The sequence below is a fragment of the Lithobates pipiens genome, unplaced genomic scaffold, assembly GCF_037356315.1.
Source record: "Lithobates pipiens isolate NorthernLeopardFrog02 unplaced genomic scaffold, aLitPip1_a1.2 Scaffold_25, whole genome shotgun sequence".
NCBI classification, from domain to species: Eukaryota; Metazoa; Chordata; class Amphibia; order Anura; family Ranidae; genus Lithobates; species Lithobates pipiens.
The window spans coordinates 227,260,164-227,278,508 of NW_027507787.1; the positions used below are offsets into that span (position 1 = coordinate 227,260,164).

At 44.1% G+C, this 18,345-nt stretch overlaps 1 protein-coding gene across 1 annotated transcript in view; it reads left to right on the top strand.

Moving 5' to 3' along the window:
• LOC143930931 (alpha-2-macroglobulin-like protein 1) overlaps positions 1 to 18,345 on the top strand; it is a 281,168-nt gene that overhangs the window by 58,257 nt on the left and 204,566 nt on the right. The window lies entirely within an intron of this gene.

Here is an 18,345-nt window from a genome sequence, read left to right on the forward strand (position 1 = left end):
GGATCTGTGTGTTTCCCAGCAGGCAGCGGGGGGGACCTTCAGAAAGGGGCTTAGATTCTGCGGAAAGGGGCGTAGCTTCTGCAGAATCTACGCCGAAAGTAGGCGCAGATACCTGTACTGTACAGTTACCTGCACCCCCCTCCCCCCTGAAAGGTGCCAATTGTGGTGCTGGATGGGGGGAGGGTTCCAATGAGTGGAAGGTCCACTTTAGGGTGGAGCTCCACTTTAATTTGTTTTTCTAATCACTAGTGGGACCAAACTGACGTTTGTTTTCAGCCACAGTGACAAGAAATTTCTTCATCAGTTTAGGCCAATATGTATTCTTCTACATATTTTTGGTAAAAAAAACGCAATAAGCGTATATTGTTTGGTTTTGCACAAAAGTTATAGCGTCTACAAAATAGGGGATAGATTTATGGCATTTTTTTTATTATCATTATTTTTTACTAGTAATGGTGGCGATCTACAATTTTTATCGGAATGCGACATTACAGCAGACACATCGATCACTTTGGACACTTGTTTAGGAACATTGATATTTATATAGCAATCAGTGCTATAAATAGCCACGGATTACTATAAATGCCACTGGCAGGGAAGGGGTTAACACTACGGGGTGATCAAGGGGTTAAATGCGTTACCTAGGGAGGGATTCTAACTGGGGGGGTGGGACTGCCTGGGTGAGGAGAGCGATCGTTATTCCCAAGCATTAAGGCAGATCTCCGTTCTCTCGTTCTCAGGAGCAATCGCGAGTAGCCAGTGGCCATTGAGGCCGCGGGCCATGTCTCCTACGTCCTGCCGTAGGCACGCTACAGTGTTATGGCAGGAGTAGCATTCTTTTTTTTACTAGAAAATGACTTAGAACCCCAAACATTATATATATATATATATATATATATATATATATATACACATATATATATACACTTTAATAAAAAAAAAACAATACAGTAATATATATATATATATATATATATATATATATATATATATATATACACTTTAATAAAAAAAAAAAACAATACAGTAAAGTTAGCCCAATTTATATTTTGTATAATGGGAAAGAGGATGTTATGCCGTGCACATAAATACCTAAATGCCTTGCTTTAAAATTGCGCACGCTCATGGAATGGTGATAAACCACGGTACTTAAAAATCTCCATAGGCGATGCTTAACATTTTTTTTTACCGGTTACCAGTTTAGACTTGCAGAGGAGGTCTAGTGCTAGAATTATTGCTCTCACTCTAATAATCATGGCAATGCCTCACATGTGTGGTTTGAAAACTCTTTACATTTGCGGGCGCGAATTACGTATGTGTTTGCTTCTTTTTTTATTATGTATTTTACTTTTTATTTTTACACTGTCCTTTTAATTTGGAAACATCCCTTGGGACAGTAATAGGCAGTGACAGGTACTCTTTATGGAGGGATCTGGGGTCTTTAACCTGAGTCCGGGACCCCCGTGAGTCCGGTCGCGGGACCCGCGGACTCGATCGCCGCGGGCATCCCCGCGATCGTCTCACGGAGCGGCCGAATGGAGGAAATGCTGTATAAACAAAATTTCTACATTCTGCCTAGCAACTAGTGACGCTGATCTCTGCTCCATGTGATTGGAGCAGAGATCAGTGTACACTAAATGAAAGCCCAACCCCCCCACAGTTAGTAACACACCCCTAGGAACACTTAACCCCTACACTGCCACCCACTGGTTAACCCTTTCACTGCCAGTGTCATTTACACAGGAATCACTGCATTTATATAGCAGTGATTACTGTATAAATGACAATGGTCCCAAAAATGTGTCAAAAATGTCAGATGTGTCCCCCACAATGTCGCAGTCACAATAAAAATCGCAGATCGCCGCCATTACCAGTAAAAAAATAAATAATAATCCCTATTTTGTAAACGCTATAACTTTTGCGCAAACCAATCAATAATCGCTTATTGCGATTTTTTTTACCAAAAATATGTAGAAGAATACGTATCGGCCTAAACTGAGGGAAAAAAATGTTTTTTTATATATTTTTGGGGGATATTTATTATAACAAAAAGTAAAAAATAATGCGTTTTTTTCAAAATTGTCGCTCTATTTTTGTTTATAGCGCAAAAAATAAAAATCGCAGAGGTGATCAAATACCACCAAAAGAAAGCTCTATTTGTGGGAAAAAAAGGACGTCAATTTTGTTTGGGAGCCATGTTGCACGACCGCGCAATTGTCAGTTAAAGCGACGCAGTGCTGAATCGCAAAAAGTGGTCTGGTCTTTGACCAGCAAAATGGTCCGGTCTGCAAGTGGTTAAGACTATAAACCACTAAAGTCTATAAACCCCTCCTTTGCACTTGAAAGCATTCATAACGCCAAGATCAGCGTTTTTGTATACCTTCCCATTTTTAAAACTGGAGCCTTTTCTTTTTTCTTTAATCAAATTCTTGTATTCATTTTTGACATTGACAACATTACAGACAAATAATGCAAGTAAACATCCCATATAACAAAACAATACTACCTAAGATATATATATAAAAATAAAAAATAAATTGAAAAACCCACCCAATCCACCCACCCAAAACCTTGGAGCATAAAAGATATAAACAAGAATAATAAGAATAAAAAAAAGAATAATAAGAGAAAAAAAAAACTGGCGCCTTTAAGACTCCTGTAAGTCGGAAGTGACGTTGTGACGCCACTTCCGGGTTACTACATATGAGGCCCAGTCAAAGCTGATTCTGGCTTTGTTTGGGTCTCCGGTGAGCTGGCGGACTTCCGGTGGGACAGGAGAGCCAGGACGGAGCAGTGGCCAAAAAAAAGGTAGAAGGAGTGGGAGAGGGAGGTTGTCCCCTCCCGTTGCTCATAATACCAGCCGAGCTGCTGCTTAGAGAGTGGTTAAAAAAGATCCTAGCAGCTAGTTAGCCACCGTATCACTTTTGCATGGACGGAAGGTGGTCCCCCGCCTCCTTTCCCTACCTTTTCGGACTCTCTTGTTCCACGAGGGAGCCATAAGAGCTGAAGCCAATGGTTCTGCTGGCTGTTCATAGATCAAGGAGGAAACGGAAGTTCCCAGATTGTCTCTATAGTTTATGAAACCAGATACAATGATGATATTGTCACTTCTTGTTTTGGTTTTTTCTTTAGATCTCGGTTTTATCAGATACTTTTAAGGGCAGAGGAGAGATCTGGGGTCTGATATTGTTCATACCTTAGGATAGCAAAAAAAGTAATCAAAAAAGAAAAATGAAAGGAACAGCAACAAAAAAAAAAAATTGAAATCACCATGCCCCCATGCTCATGCGCAAGGGCAAAAGCATACGTAGGTCCTGCACACATATGTAAACAGTGTTTGTATCACACATGTGAGGTATCGCCACAAATGTTATAGTGAGAGGAATAATTCTAGCATCAGACCACCTGTGTAACTTTAAACTGGTAGGCTGTAAAGACTTTTAAATCTTTTAAATCGTTGCCTATGGAAATTTTTAAATACCATAGTTGTAGCTCGTTTTGCACAGAGTGGCCCCGAACACCGACTTCTGGGGTCCCTCTGCCTCTCTTGTGGCTCCTCCCCACATCAGATAAACCCCTAGGGGAAGCGTTCTCCCGGGGAGTTACCTCGTGGTGTGCTCCCGAGTTACTAATTCAGCATCCATAGACGCCGAATGTATAACTCGGCCCCCCTGGCGACCACGTCATTGGATTTGATTGACAGCAGTGAGAGCCAATGACTGTGCTGCTATCAAACTATCCAATCAAGAGGCAGGACCATGTGGAGAGAGGCAGGGCACATCACCGCTGAGCGAATTCCAAGGCTCGGGTAAGTAAAACGTGGGGGCTAGGGGGTCGGTGACTGCCAGAAGTTTTCCCCTTGATGCATAGGATGCATTAAGGTGAAAAAACACGCACCTTTACAACCCCTTTAAAAGTTACCTAAATTAAAGAGACCGCACGTGGAATGGAGTACAAATAGCTATAGCAGACTTTTATTAAGAAAATAATAACAATAATCTTCTTTTAACAAAAAATAACTGAATACCAAAACTTTCAGTCACTCAGCCTGCTGGTCTTTGACTGTACCCCAAAATATGTTCCACTTCTACACTGTCGGACCTTTAACCATCATAGGCCTCCAGCCATAACACACCAGCTCCCAGACATAGCACTACCCACAGTGCAACCATTACCATATTCCAGCTAAACTGTGTAAACTGGAATACATCAGAGGGGCACATACCACCGATGAGTCCCCAACACTTCCATCTCTTAGGTTTTTCTTGCCACCGTCAAAGGCCAATCACCATCGACCGCTCAGCTGCCATGACGTATCCCACTCGTACTGCATTTGTAAATAGATAAAACTGACCAAACAAACAGGGAGGGTGGGTGCCAAACTGTTCCCCATCACAGCTACCCCCCAATGATGCCCAGGGCACCCCACCTCCCATTACATAAACTAAACCCCTTCCTGCCTTGCTGTTCTCCACCAATCCTGTATTCCCCCACATGTACCTTAGTATCTTTAACCCCCTCACACTGTCATTCCAGCCCTTCTCTAGCTCCTCTTTTTTTTTTTTTTTTTTCCATCTCGCTCCAGGCCTCATTTGTATGACAGAAATGTCAGAATTGTCCTGTTAGGCAAGTGGTTAAACAGTTTGAAGCCCAGAAATACCTGTTTGCTGGAGCGGGTTTCCCCAGGTGCTGACTGGTCAATTGTTCCATGAAATTTCCATGTAGGGATGAGCCAAACACCCCCCTGGTTCGGTTTGCAGCAGAACATGTGAACAGGCAAAAAATTTGTTCAAACACGCGAACACCGTTAAAGTCTATGGGACACGAACATGAATAAAATGAATAAATAAAATAAAATGAATCAAAAGTGCTAATTTTAAAGGCTTATATGCAAGTTATTGTCATAAAAAGTGTTTGGGGACCTGGGTCCTGCCCCAGGGGACATGTATCAATGCAAAAAATACTTTTAAAAACAGACGTTTTTTCTGGAGCAGTTTTTCTAATAATGCTTAAAGTGAAACAATAAAAGTGAAATATTCCTTTAAATTTCGTATCTGGGGGGTGTCTATAGTATGCCTGTAAAGTGGTGCATGTTTCCCGTGTTTAAAACAGTCCCTGAACAAAATTACATTTCTAAAGGAAAAAAAGTAATTTAAAAGTACTTGCGGCTATAATGAATTGTCGGTCCCGGCAATACACATAAAATCATTAAAAAAACGGCATGGGATTCCCCCACAGTCCATTACCAGGCCCTTCAGGTCTGGTATGAATATTAAGGGGAACCCCCACCAAAATTAAAAAAAAATGGCATGGAAGCCCCCCTCAAAATCTATAGCCGACCCTTATCCAAACACGCAACCTGGCAGCTGCAGGAAAAGGGGGGTGAGAGAGTACCCCCCTCCTGAATGATACCAGGCCGCGTGCCCTCAACATTGGGAGGGTGCTTTGGGGTAGCCCCCCAAAGCACCTTGTCCCCATGTTGATGGGGAGAAGGGTCTCATCCCCACAACCCCTACCCGATGGTTGTGGGGGTCTGCAGGCAGGGGGTTTATCTGAATCTGGAAGCCCCCTTTAACAAGGGGGCCCCCAGATCCCAGCCTCCCCCCGTGTGAAATGGTAACGGGGTACAAATGTACCCCTACCATTTCACAAAAGAAGTGTGAAAATTGTAAAAATGACATGAAACGGCTTGGGGACAAGTCCTTTATTAAAAAATAAAAAAATAAAACTGTCCCACGAGGTCTTCCTCTTCTTCTCTTGCTCTGCCGACTCCCCCAATGGACTGTGGGGAATCCCATGCCGTTTTTTTCAATGACTTTTATGTGCATTGCCGGGACGACAATTCATTAAAGCCGCAAGTAGTTTTAAATGACTATTTTTCCTTTTAGAAATGTCATTTTGTACTGGGACTGTTGTAAACATGGAAAACATGCACCACTTTACAGGCATACTATAGACATCCCCCAGGTATGAAATTTAAAGGAATTATATTACTTTTATTGTTTCACTTTAAGCATTATTAAAATCACTGCTCCCGATAAAACGTAAAACTTTTTTTTGCATTGATACATGTCCCATGGGGCAGGACCCAGGTCCCCAAATACTTTTTATGACAATACCATGCATATAAGCCTTTAAAATTAGAAATTTTGATTTCTCCCATAGACTTTTAAAGGGTGTTTGCAAACACCGCAAATTGTTCGCTATTCGGCAAACAGGTCAACACCCGATATTCGACTCGAACATCGGGCTCGTCCCTATTTCCATGTCTCTGTTGTGGAGGTGGCAGCGTGAGCTATTGAGCTTTGTAAAAAGGAGTTGTTATAATAGAAATGTAAAGCTTTATTGCTCTCTGCCAGAGCAATTTTAATCAACTGCCATACGATTTATTAACTAGTTCAGCTCGTTGGATGTACATAGTATGTCCAAAGATTGAACTGGTAAACACAAGTTGAGGGTTGCAATTAAGGATGAGCCGAACACCCCCCGGTTTGGTTTGCACCAGAACTTGTGAACAGGCACAAAATTTGTTTGAACATCATTAAATTCTATGGGACACGAACATGAAAAACCAAAAGTGCACATTTTAAAGGCTTATATGCATGGTATTGTCATAAAAAGTGTTTGGGGACCGGGTTCTGCCCTAGGGGACATGTATCAATGCAAAAAAAAGTTTTAAAAACTGCCATTTTTTTCAGGAGCAGTGATTTTAATAATGCTAAAAGTTAAACAATAAAAGTGAAATATTCCTTTAAATCTTGTACCTGGGGGTGTCTATAGTATGCCTGTAAATTTTTCCTGTGTTTAGAACAGTCCCCCCGGAAAATGACATTACTAAAGAAAAAAAAGTAATTTAAAACTGATCGCGGCTGTAATGAATTGTCGGGTCTTGGCGATAAAACTCATTGAACAAAAAACGGCATGGGTCCCCCGAAACTCCATAGCAGGCCCTTCAGGTCTGGTATGGATATTAAGGGGAACTCTGTGCTAAATTTAAAAAAAAATGGCATAGGAGTCCCCTTAAAATCCATATTAAACCCTTCATCCATACCAGACCCTTTATGGCAGTTGCAATAGCAGCTACTGTATCAGCTTGGCCAGTTTTGCTCAGCTGAATCTCAGCTGAAAAAGGAAAGGCATCTATAAGCTCTATAACCGCTGATCACTTTCACTGTGAGAGCAGGGGTTCTCCCAGTGTTGCTGGGAGCCTGGGACCACATCCAGCCAGGTAAGGATGGCGAGCTGGAGAAAACTGAGGAACATTCGTTTTTTCAGGGTTTCGTCATTTCCAAATTCAGAGCTTCCATTCCATGGCTGGTAAAGCCAGGGGAACATCTAACAAGAAGATCTCTGCTGGTTAGATGCTTTGGAGGGCAGGGGAGGTCTATTGGACCCCTAATGTCTCCATAATGTCTGTCACCTGTCCAATGTTATCACAAGGGGGTTGTGATAGCAATAAAGTTACGTAAAAGTAAAAACAATTAAAATTAAATGTATTTAAAAAAAATAACTGTAGGCTCCTTTGCCCCGCACACATCCTCAAATACAAATGCGGCCCAGAGTGTGCAAATATAAAGTATATGTAAACTTTTATCGCACCACACATGTGATGTATGGCTATGAACATCGAAGTGTGAGCAATAATTCTAGTGCCAGAGCTTATGGTTAACTCTAAACTGATGAGCAGTAAAGGCTTTTAAAATGTCACCTATGGATATTTTTGGGTACTATAGTTTCTTGTGATATTACGGCTGCATGCAATTTTAAGAATTGGCACTGCTGTACCAGGTCATTCTGTAATGAGATGTTTAGTGCAAACGATTTCAACAGTTTTTTTTTTTAAGTTTGAAATACATTGGAAAAGGTCTAAAACTGCCACAAGGTTGGGTAGGGATGTCAATGGGGAGGAAAGAAAGAGCAGGATGCCATCCGCAAAGGCTGTAATCTTGTATTCCCTTTGGTGAACCAGGATGCCTTTTATATTTGGGTTAGCCCGGATGCATCGTAATAGCGATCTAGGGTAAGAATATAAAATAGAGGTGAAAGCAGACATTCTTGCCTAGTGTCATTATGGATGAGGAAGGCATCCGATACGTGGCTGTTGACTCGGACTCTAGCTCGTGGATTCACATAAAGTGCGCCTATAAAGACTTGCATACAGCTCCCTAGACCCAGAACTGTTAACACCGCTTCCATGTAATCCCAGGCCACTCGATCGAACGCCTTCTCAGTGTCCATGGCCAGGAAGAAACCCCCCTGTTTGGAGGAGGTGAGCCAATAGTGGAGATTCAGAGCCTTCATGGTGTTGTCCCTGGCTTCCCTGCCAGGGACAAAACCAACCTGGTCCAAGCCTATGCAGGCGGGCACATGGTATGCAAGGTGGGTAGCCAGGATTTTAAAGAAAAGTTTGACATCTACGTTCAAAAGTGAAATTGGCCTGGGGGCGTGGCCAGCCGCGGAGCGAGATGGACGTGTAGTGTCTCAGCTCCGCTCCAGAGCAAGGGGAAACGAGCGGCACAAAAGCTACAGACAGCTCTCCTCTCTTCGGAAAGAGAGTAGAGAGCTTCGGGACACCCTCGGGCATGTCAGGCAGGCGGAATCCTCCATCACATCCGCGCCGCCTGACAGAATACTTCGGCCGCATGGAGCAGAGGAATCTCCAAGATGGCGCCGGCCGCCCTCCGCCGGCGGGAACGCGCCACAGCGGGACACAACTTCACCTCCCGCAGCAGCACAACGATGAGGTGATTCAGGATGACAATGAATCTGAAGCGATGGACAATCTTCCACCCCCTGACAGGGAAGCCACACCGGTACATCAGGACAGAGGTAAGAGACTTGCCTCTTCTCCCTGCAATTCTCCTACTAAAAATCACCAGGCCAAAAAACACCAAGGCTCTGCACCAGCTTTAGCCTCTCACAACCTGGCCCCTGTGTCCTCCCTAGCTACTATACCTGCCACAGACAACCCTGTCTCTGAGAGCACACTAAAATCAATGCTGCTTACTTTACAAAAAGACCTGCACAGAGAACTGCAGATGTCTCTCTCACAAGTTCATGACAGACTTGACTGCTTAGAAGACAGAGTGGACATAACTGAGGAACACATGTCAGATGTGAGCAAAGCACATAATGAGCTGTTGGATGCTCATGAACATCATGCAGCTGAAATACATAAAATAAAACTCAAATTGGCCGACCTCGAAGACAGGGGCCGATGGAATAACATAAAATTCAGGGGGATCCCTGAGGCGGTCCCACCCGCTGAACTCAAGCAATACATACAGCAACTCATGACGTCTTTGATCCCCAATCTGTCTGCTCACGACTTGATCATAGATCGTGCGCATAGAATCGCCAAACCAGACCACCTACCTGCAGATACACCCAGAGATGTCCTGGCCAGGATACATTTTTTTCACATAAAAGAACAGATCCTTTACTCGGCCAGAAACCTGAAACCCCTCCCCTCTCCTTACTCTAAAATCACCCTATATGCTGACCTTTCACCAGCTACTATGGAGATGCGCAGGGCGTTTGCACCGGTCACTTCGGTTCTCCAAGAGAACAAAATCACCTACCGTTGGGGTTATCCGACGAAGCTCCTGGTGACCTACCAGCAAAAAATTGTACCGATACTATCTCCTAAAGATGGTTATAAGAAGCTGACGAATTGGGGCTTACTGCCTATCACCTCGACCCATCACGGACATAATGGCCAGAATGCCTCCTCCACCTCTCATCCTCGCCACCGTAAGGACAAAACGGATAAAGCCTGATATTTGACTGTTGCGATTACCTACATGTCCCCAGCACAGAACTCCCCTGCTCGGGCATTATGTCAGTCTCTTACTCCCCAGGATTAAAGTGTGCCAAGCACATCTGGTTTCAAGTTTTCTTACTCTATATTATTTGCTACTGTGTTCATTGTAGGAAATATATGCAGTTCTAGCATACGAGTTTACAGGTACCTGTTTGTTACCTCTACCTTTTTCTGTGTTTTTTTTATTTATTTATTTTTTCTAAGAGGGGTGTTTTTGTTTTTTTTTCCCTCCCTGGCAATTGCTATCACTCTGACCGATTGCACACATTGTTCTTTAAGCTTCAGTCCCGTTCAACTTATATATCCACCTGTGAATAAGGTAAATCTTAGATTATCACTTGCAACCACTTATTATCCAAATGGCCATCACCATTCTATCACTTAATGCAAAGGGGCTCAATTCTCCTTTTAAAAGAAATCTCTTATGGAAGGAAGCACTTATGTCTAAAGCTGACATTTTATGCATCCAAGAAACACATTTTAACAGTACCAACCCTCCAAATTGTAAGCATAAGAAATTCGCACACTATTTTTTCTCAAACCATGATAAAAAAAAATGTGGGGTCATGATAGCAGTAAATGCTACCATCCCCTTTACCCTTCATCGAATGGAAACAGATGATGAGGGGAGATTTATTATCCTATCCGCCACCATTCATAACCACCCCATGACGCTTGTTAATGTATATGTACCCAATACCTCCCAAAAATCGTTTTACAAAAAACTCAAATCCAAATTGGCTCCGTATATGGATACAGCCTTAATCATCTGTGGTGACTTTAATGACACCCCAGACCCCTACCTGGATTCTACTAATCCACGCAGGAGAACAGCCTCTGCACTCTCAGCCTTTATAGCCAACGAAGATCTCTATGACCCCTGGAGGTGTATGCATGACGTTGAACGCGACTATACCTTTTACTCGCATACCGGAGGCTCTTACTCTCGGATCGATCTTTTCCTCACCAACAAAAAATCTTTACTATCAATCTCAGAGACGCGAATTGGTCTTATCACCTGGTCTGACCATGCTCCAATTACCTTGAAAGTGTTCCCACAACAAAACTCACACATGCGTCCTCCCTGGAGAATGAACACTTCTCTTTTAACTAATCCAAAATATGAGGGGAAGATCAGGTCCGAGATTGAGGGCTTCTTTGAAATTAATTGTGGTTCTACTGCCGATCACTCCATGGTCTGGTTGGCTCACAAAGCCTTTCTACGGGGTCTCCTTATTAAAATTGGTGCGCAGGAGAAAAAAAAAGGTTGGAAGAGACAAACTCCCTACTTAACCAACTCAAACAATTAGAAATCATCAACAAAACCTCACCTTCTCCGGCAACACTAACAGCACTATCGGAACTCAGACGTAAACTGAGCGAACACCTACATAAAAACTTTGAATTTTATATTCAAAGATTGAAACTACGTTCTTACGCCTTTAACAACAAGTCTAGTGCATTTCTTGCTCGACAAGTTAAAAGACAGCAAATCAAAGCCAAGATCCCTTTCTTGTTTAATACAAAAGGAGCTAGGATGACCAATCCTTTAGACATCGCCAACACCTTCGCGACCTTTTATGACAGATTATACAATCTACAAGCCTCAGAGGGTGCCACCCCACCACGTACCAGTGACATCAATGCCTTTCTAGACTCCATCCAACTCCCTAACCTAACTCAGGAACAACTGACAACTCTTTCTACCCCATTTACTACAGAAGAAATTTATAGAGCCATCCAGTCCCTCCCCTTACATAAGGCTCCAGGCCCGGACGGCTTTGCTAATGAATATTTTAAACACTTCCACCACACGCTTACACCTCATCTATGTAAGACACTTAACCAATTTGCCTCCACTGGTGTAATACCTCAAGAATGTTTTGAAGCCCTTATAGTTACCCTCCCCAAACCCGGCAAACCCCATGATATTCCGGAAAATTACAGGCCCATATCCCTTCTAAACACGGACATCAAATTATACGCCAAACTATTAGCCCTTCGACTTTCTTCAGTCCTACACCACCTAATACATGCCGACCAAGTGAGTTTCATACCCCGAAGGCAAACATCCGACGGAACTCGTCGATTCATAGACCTCATTCAGTGGGCAGAAAACCGTCGAATGCCTTCTCTGCTCCTATCCCTGGATGCGGAGAAGGCATTCGATCGGGTGCAATGGACATATCTAGAAGCAGTATTGCGCAAATTTGGCATATCAGACACTCTATTAACTGCCATACTTGGCTTATACACGAATCCCAGTGCGAGAGTGTGGACTTCGGGAGTAACATCTGATCCATTTACTATCTCGAATGGTACCCGACAAGGGTGCCCGCTTTCACCCCTTATCTTTGCCATGGTCATGGAACCTCTAGCTCAGAAAATTCGAACAGAAAAGCAAATTAAAGGAATAACAATAGGGCAGACGGAACATAAAATTGGACTATATGCGGATGACGTGATCATCTCCATTACTGACCCAACTAATTCTTTATTGACGCTACAATCGATTCTCGACCAATTTAGTGCAATTTCCTTATATAAAGTGAATCATAGTAAGTCAGTCATGTTAGCAATTGGTTTAGACCGAGACACCAAACAACAGATTTCTACACAATCCCCGTTCACATGGTCAAAAGACTCATCCATTACATATTTAGGGACTCGCTTGCTCTCTCCCAGTAAAAATATCCTGCACATCAACCTAGCAGACCTCATAGAAAGGCTCAAAAAATTGTCTGATGATTTAAATCTTCCTTTCGTTTCATGGGCTGGACGAATAACACTTGCAAAAATGTATCTTCTCCCACATGTCTTGTATTTATTCCGTACGATGCCAATGCCATTTCTCTCCTCGCAACTGAGATCCCTTCAAGCTATCTTCAACTCCTTCATATGGCAACACAAAAGACCCAGACTACACAAGGACAACCTAATGGCGCCCAAAAAAATGGGTGGTATGGGGTCCCCCAACATTGGTCTATATTATAAAGCTGTCATTCTGGACCAACTCAATCAATGGTGGAACACTGACACAATCTATAACTGGTCACAGATAGAATCATCTGTTTTAGCCAAGGACCTCCAGCTATACCTCTGTGCAGCTCTCCTAGCTCCTGTACCCACGCACTCCCAATTGGACTCAATAACGGCATCTCTCAGGGTGTGGACATCTCTTCCTCAACTTTCAAAAGGAATACCACAGTCCATACTGCAATATTTACCACTCTCAGCTGTCTCATTGCTACTACCGGACCTTCCTCTGACACCCTGGCTTGAGGCAGGCGTCCACACTGTCGGACATCTCTTCAATTCCAACGCCTTGATGCCCTTTGCTCAACTAAGCTCCAAGTTCGGGCTATCTTCAAAAACTTTTTACATATACCTCAGGATCAGATCACTACTTGCTAAGATTAAATGGTCCACTCGAGATACTATTCTGTTACCGATCATACAACATTTCCGGTTAAGGAAACCCTCTTCCAAAGGCATTTCATACTTATATGGTCTACTTCCCAGGATGCAGAAAAGCACATACGTACTCAGTCAGAAAAATGGAACCTATACGTCCCACATGCCCTGCCACTATCGCAATGGCAAGCAGCACTATCGTTGCCGTCAAAATTTTCCCATTGCACCACGCACTGGGAATCCGGTCAAAAACTTTTTCACCGATGGTACTATACACCCAGTAGACTTGCCAAAATTTACCCTACCTCGTCTAATCTCTGCTGGAGAAATTGCGGCCTTCCAGGATCTTTCATTCATATCTGGTGGGAATGCCCCATGCTTAAAGTCTTTTGGAATCAAATAACCGACCTGCTCAAAGTAAGCTTCCCCTCACATACCAATCTATCTGCGGTGGATCTCCTCATGGGCCTGATGATTCCTACGTGGCCCAAAAAATCCCAAACCGTGGCCACCCACATTCTCATCGCGGCAAGACTAGCATTAGCTAGAAACTGGAAAAAGACTCACCCCCCTTCTGTCCAAGACGTCATTACCATACTCAACGATAACTTCAAGATGGAATATAGCTTTGCCAAAGCTCATCTCCAAACAGGCAAATTCTTCCGGAATTGGAATCCGTGGATTAAGGACTCCAGATGTGTGCGATCGGTCAGTTCCCCCAATCCAGCGACGTCCACATCCTCCTGTGTCACACCGTGACTTTTCACGTCCTGTCCCCTCCATTTGATACTTATCTTTCTCACACCGAAGAACCGGAGTATAGATGCAAAACAGCAACAACGTAAAATGACTATGATAATAGGTGTTAAAGAATATTGGTTTTACTGCGGTGACTGCTAACTTTACCCTTCCCTCCTTTTTTTTTTTTTTTGTGCTCACCCCTACTTTTGCAATTTGTTATACTTACTATAGCTCAGGACCGGGCAGCGCTGTCACTCTCCCCAGGACACAGTTAGTTCCCAGAAGGGGTGTTCAGGGGTGACTGATGGTGCTCTCATCCTCTCAGGATTTGTTCTTAACTATTAACATGTACATCTATGTTTTCAATATGCTTGCTTTTGTTAGACTAAGCTTTCCAACTGGAAGCAACGACTACATCTACACGAAAATGTAAGTCCTATATTGCTGTTATCTTTTGTGCAAAATTTAATAAAAAATAAGATTTAAAAAAATAAAAAATAAAAAATAAAAAATAAAGTGAAATTGGCCTATAGTTGGATCTTTATTATCTTTGGGAATCACAAGCTTCTTGTAGGGTCTGAGGGACAGGGGGCAGTGGCTAGCAAATTAAAGGCTTTAAGGAAGCGTGGGGCCAAGAGATCTGCAAAGCATTTATAGTATTGCACTGAAAAGCCATCTGGTCCCAGACATTTACCAGGTTTTGTGGCTTTCAGGGCTTCTGTCCATTCTTCGGAAGACAATGGGGTTTTTAATGCAGTCCGATCGGGCTCCGACCGAACCCAGAGACTGTAAATGTTAAAGTCGCTGTTGGACTCTGGTTCTGGGTCTCCCCTTTAAGATTGTGGAGTTTGTTATAAAAGCATGGAAATGTTGTGCAATGTCTTTATCTTTATCTTTAGAGTAGATTGTCCCCGCTGAGTCAGTCACATGATGTACTGTGTGTGCCAGAGTACGTTTTTGCGTAAATCTGGCTAGTAGCTTGCCTGGTTTGTTGCCCTGTTCATAGAACACTTTGTGTGACCCCCTATGTGGCCCCTTAGTGCCTTCTTAAAGAGTTCCTCCAACAGCAAGGATTGTGTGTCCGCTAATCTGGATAGCCTGAGAACATTTGTTGGGCTTCCAGCTGAGTTATTTTCCTAGAGAGGGATAATATTAACACTTGGTTCTCTTTTTTTTTTTTTTTTTCTATCTGCAATGGCAAGTAGGGGTCCCCGTATAATACAATCCACCTTAAACAGCCTTAAAGTCCCATAAGACAGCAAGGATCCTCACAGCAATGTCCATCTTCAGCCATAGGTACTGCCATTACCCGAGGAAGGGGGGTAAAACAAAAGCAAAAAAATAGGGGGGAAACACAAATATACAGGGGGAGAGGCCGGTGATGCAGATACAGTTACCAGCCTAGAAAGGTAGACCAAGGTAGTGCTGGAGATGAAGGCACATAGTCAATGTTCAGCAGTCAGCCAGTGTCTCAGAGGATTGGTTGTGGGAGCATATGCAACTCCCAAGGGAACAACTGTACATGCCACCCACATGCTTCCCTTTCAGAACTTCAGTGGCAGAGTACCTATGGCCTGCATATTTTGGAGGGACGAGCCTCCCCTCCTATCAGTCACTCTTTCTTGTAGCTAGGTGACCAGTCCGCTATACTGGGGTTTCAGGAACTAACAGGGGAACAGTTCAGGGAAGTACCCAAGGGACTTGGCTTTAAGGGACATGAGTCACTCGGCCATGTAGGGTACATCATGCTTGAGGTGCTTGCAGCCAAGCACTTGAGAGCCAAGGGCTACTCATGTGATTATGGCCCACTGTCTTTTCATTAACATAGAGAACAATTAGAAGGCCCCAAAGTTATAAGTAGACAAGCAAAGGTATTGTAAACATCTCACCTGACCATCAGTTCCACAGCTAGTGGTCCATTCTGCGCCGAACGGATGATGGCGAAACTAGGAGCTTGCTTCTGTTTCCATGTCCCCCCGATTCATTGATGGGGAGTCATCTGACTTTCTGTGATGTCTGTGTTTTTGCGATCTCGGAGTGTCATCAGGTTGTGTGGGGATCCAGGGATCTGGTTGCATGAATGCGCTATACCAATCCGGGACTTCTGTCTGCGGGATGCCCAGGGCATCACAGAAAAGACGTAGGTCGGCTGGGGTTCTCAGCTGCACCGTGTGATTTCCAGCGGTTGTCTGTAACCAGAAGGGGAATTTCCATCTATAAGCGATGCGCCTGTCACGCAGATCATGCAGGAGGGGATGCAGATCTCTCCTATGCTGCAGAGTGATTGCAGATAAATCCTGGAAAAACTGTATGCGTGCACTGTCATGTTCCAGGTGTTCGTGGTTGCGAGCCAGGTGCAGTATTTACCCTTTTTTGTGAAATTGACCAGACAGCACACCACATCTCTAGGGGGGTCAGTGTCTCTACCTCTAGATCTAAGCACTCTGTGGCACCTCTCCATCTCCTTAGGGGAATCAGGTGGCTGTCCGAGCAGGGTGTTGAAGATGGCCCAGACCACAGATTGTAGATGGGGCCCATCCACTGTCTCCAGTATGCCTCTCACCCACAAGTTGCACCTGCGACCCCTGTTGTCTAAGTCCTCCATGTGCCTGTGCATATCAATTAGGTGCTGTACATTGACAACCTTTTGGACTTGCTGGATTGTCATGACGTCATGGCATTCCATGTGTCATGGTGGCCGCCTCCACGTGCTCCAGCCAGGATTCCACCACTCTAATCTCTGTCTTGAGATCAGAAACAGACACAAATAAGGAGTTTTTGATGTCCTTTGCCACAGGTTTGTCATGCACAGCAGGAGAATGGTGTGCTGGGTGGACTTGCTTGCAGAGGGGGCTAATGTGCCCAGGGAGTCCTCGTTGTCAGCGGTAGTGGCGTAACTTGCCTCAAGTCTGTCCGAGGCTTGGGATGCGGCCTGTGGATCCCCATGCTGTGTCAGGAACATTGCCGGTATGTTCCAGCTGAGTTGCATGGCCGGTTCTTGCTGCGACCGGGTGATCGACAAGCTCCTCCCAGTCATCTCTGTGGGCAGGTGGAGGGATTGTCCCACTGATGGTAGGCAAAAGGAGTTCTAGGTGGTGGAGCACTCAGATCAAGCTGCCATCTTGCTCCAGTGCTAGGCCATGTCCTCAATATGGTACCTTTAAGTCTTCTGTAAACTAGATCCAATCAAAGCTGATTCCGGCTTCGTTTGGGTCTCTGACCAGCCAGTGGACATGCCGGCTGGTTGCTTGGGCCCTCCGTTGGGACGGGAGAGCAGAAGGTGGCCGCAGGGGGGTGACGTGCCTTCACGCTGCTTGGGATAACAGCCAAGTGGCTTCTTTCCAAGTGGATTCTTTCCCAAGAAAACCAACCGGGGTTAAAAGTGAATAAAGTAAAGGTTAATTTCCCTTGCATGCTGTTACTGAGTATTCTTTGCAAAGTGGATTTTAATTTTATTTCACCTCATTCATTAAGATACATGAAAATAGAGTTTACAGAGTGAGCATACCCCACTCCTTTAACTGCTTGCTGACCAGCCGCTGTTGTAATACAGTGGCAGGTCGGCTCCCCTGCACAAATCACCGCAGCTATACGGTGGCCACTTTAAGGTCTATAGGGGGTGCGCATGCACCAACGGTGCTGATGCTCGTGGCCAAAGGCCAGAACAGGTATCTGTCAATATAAACGAGCAGATCCCCATTCTGTCAGGGAAGTAGAGAGAGATCTGCTGTTCCTAGTGATCAGGAACAGCGATCTCTCTGTACTCCCAGTCAGTTACCTCCCCCCACAGTTAGAAACAGCTGCCTAGGACACACTTAACCCCTTGATCACCCCCTAGGGAAATCCTTCCCTGACAATGTAATTTATACAGTAATCAGTGGCTTTTTTTTTTTTAACTCTACTCACTGTATAAATGTCAGTGCTCCCCAATATTTTTCAAAAGTGTGCGATCTGTCCACTCAATGTCGCAGTCCCACTAAAAATTACTGATCACCACCATTACTAGTGTAGCAAGATTCCAGGCCTCCTTCAGTCTAATGAGAACCTCCAGAGCCAAGGACAGCTCACATCCTTCTGCATAAAGTGGGTTTCAAGGCATAGTGGGTGTAATGCAAGGTAGATTCATGAGCGCAAGACACTTCTTAAATGCAAAGAGATTTATTTTCTCTTGAACGGAACTGTGCGAGAGAGGTTTAGAGCCAGGACACCCTTAGTTGCAATGTCAATTGGCAGACTCCGAGAGTTCTACAGGTAGACAGCCTTGCAGGGAAAGGCATCCAGCAAGACACCACATCTGCATGTGTAGGAGCACTGTCTCCTATGGCAACAGTCTTAGAAATGTTCCTAACACAAATTGTAACAAATTC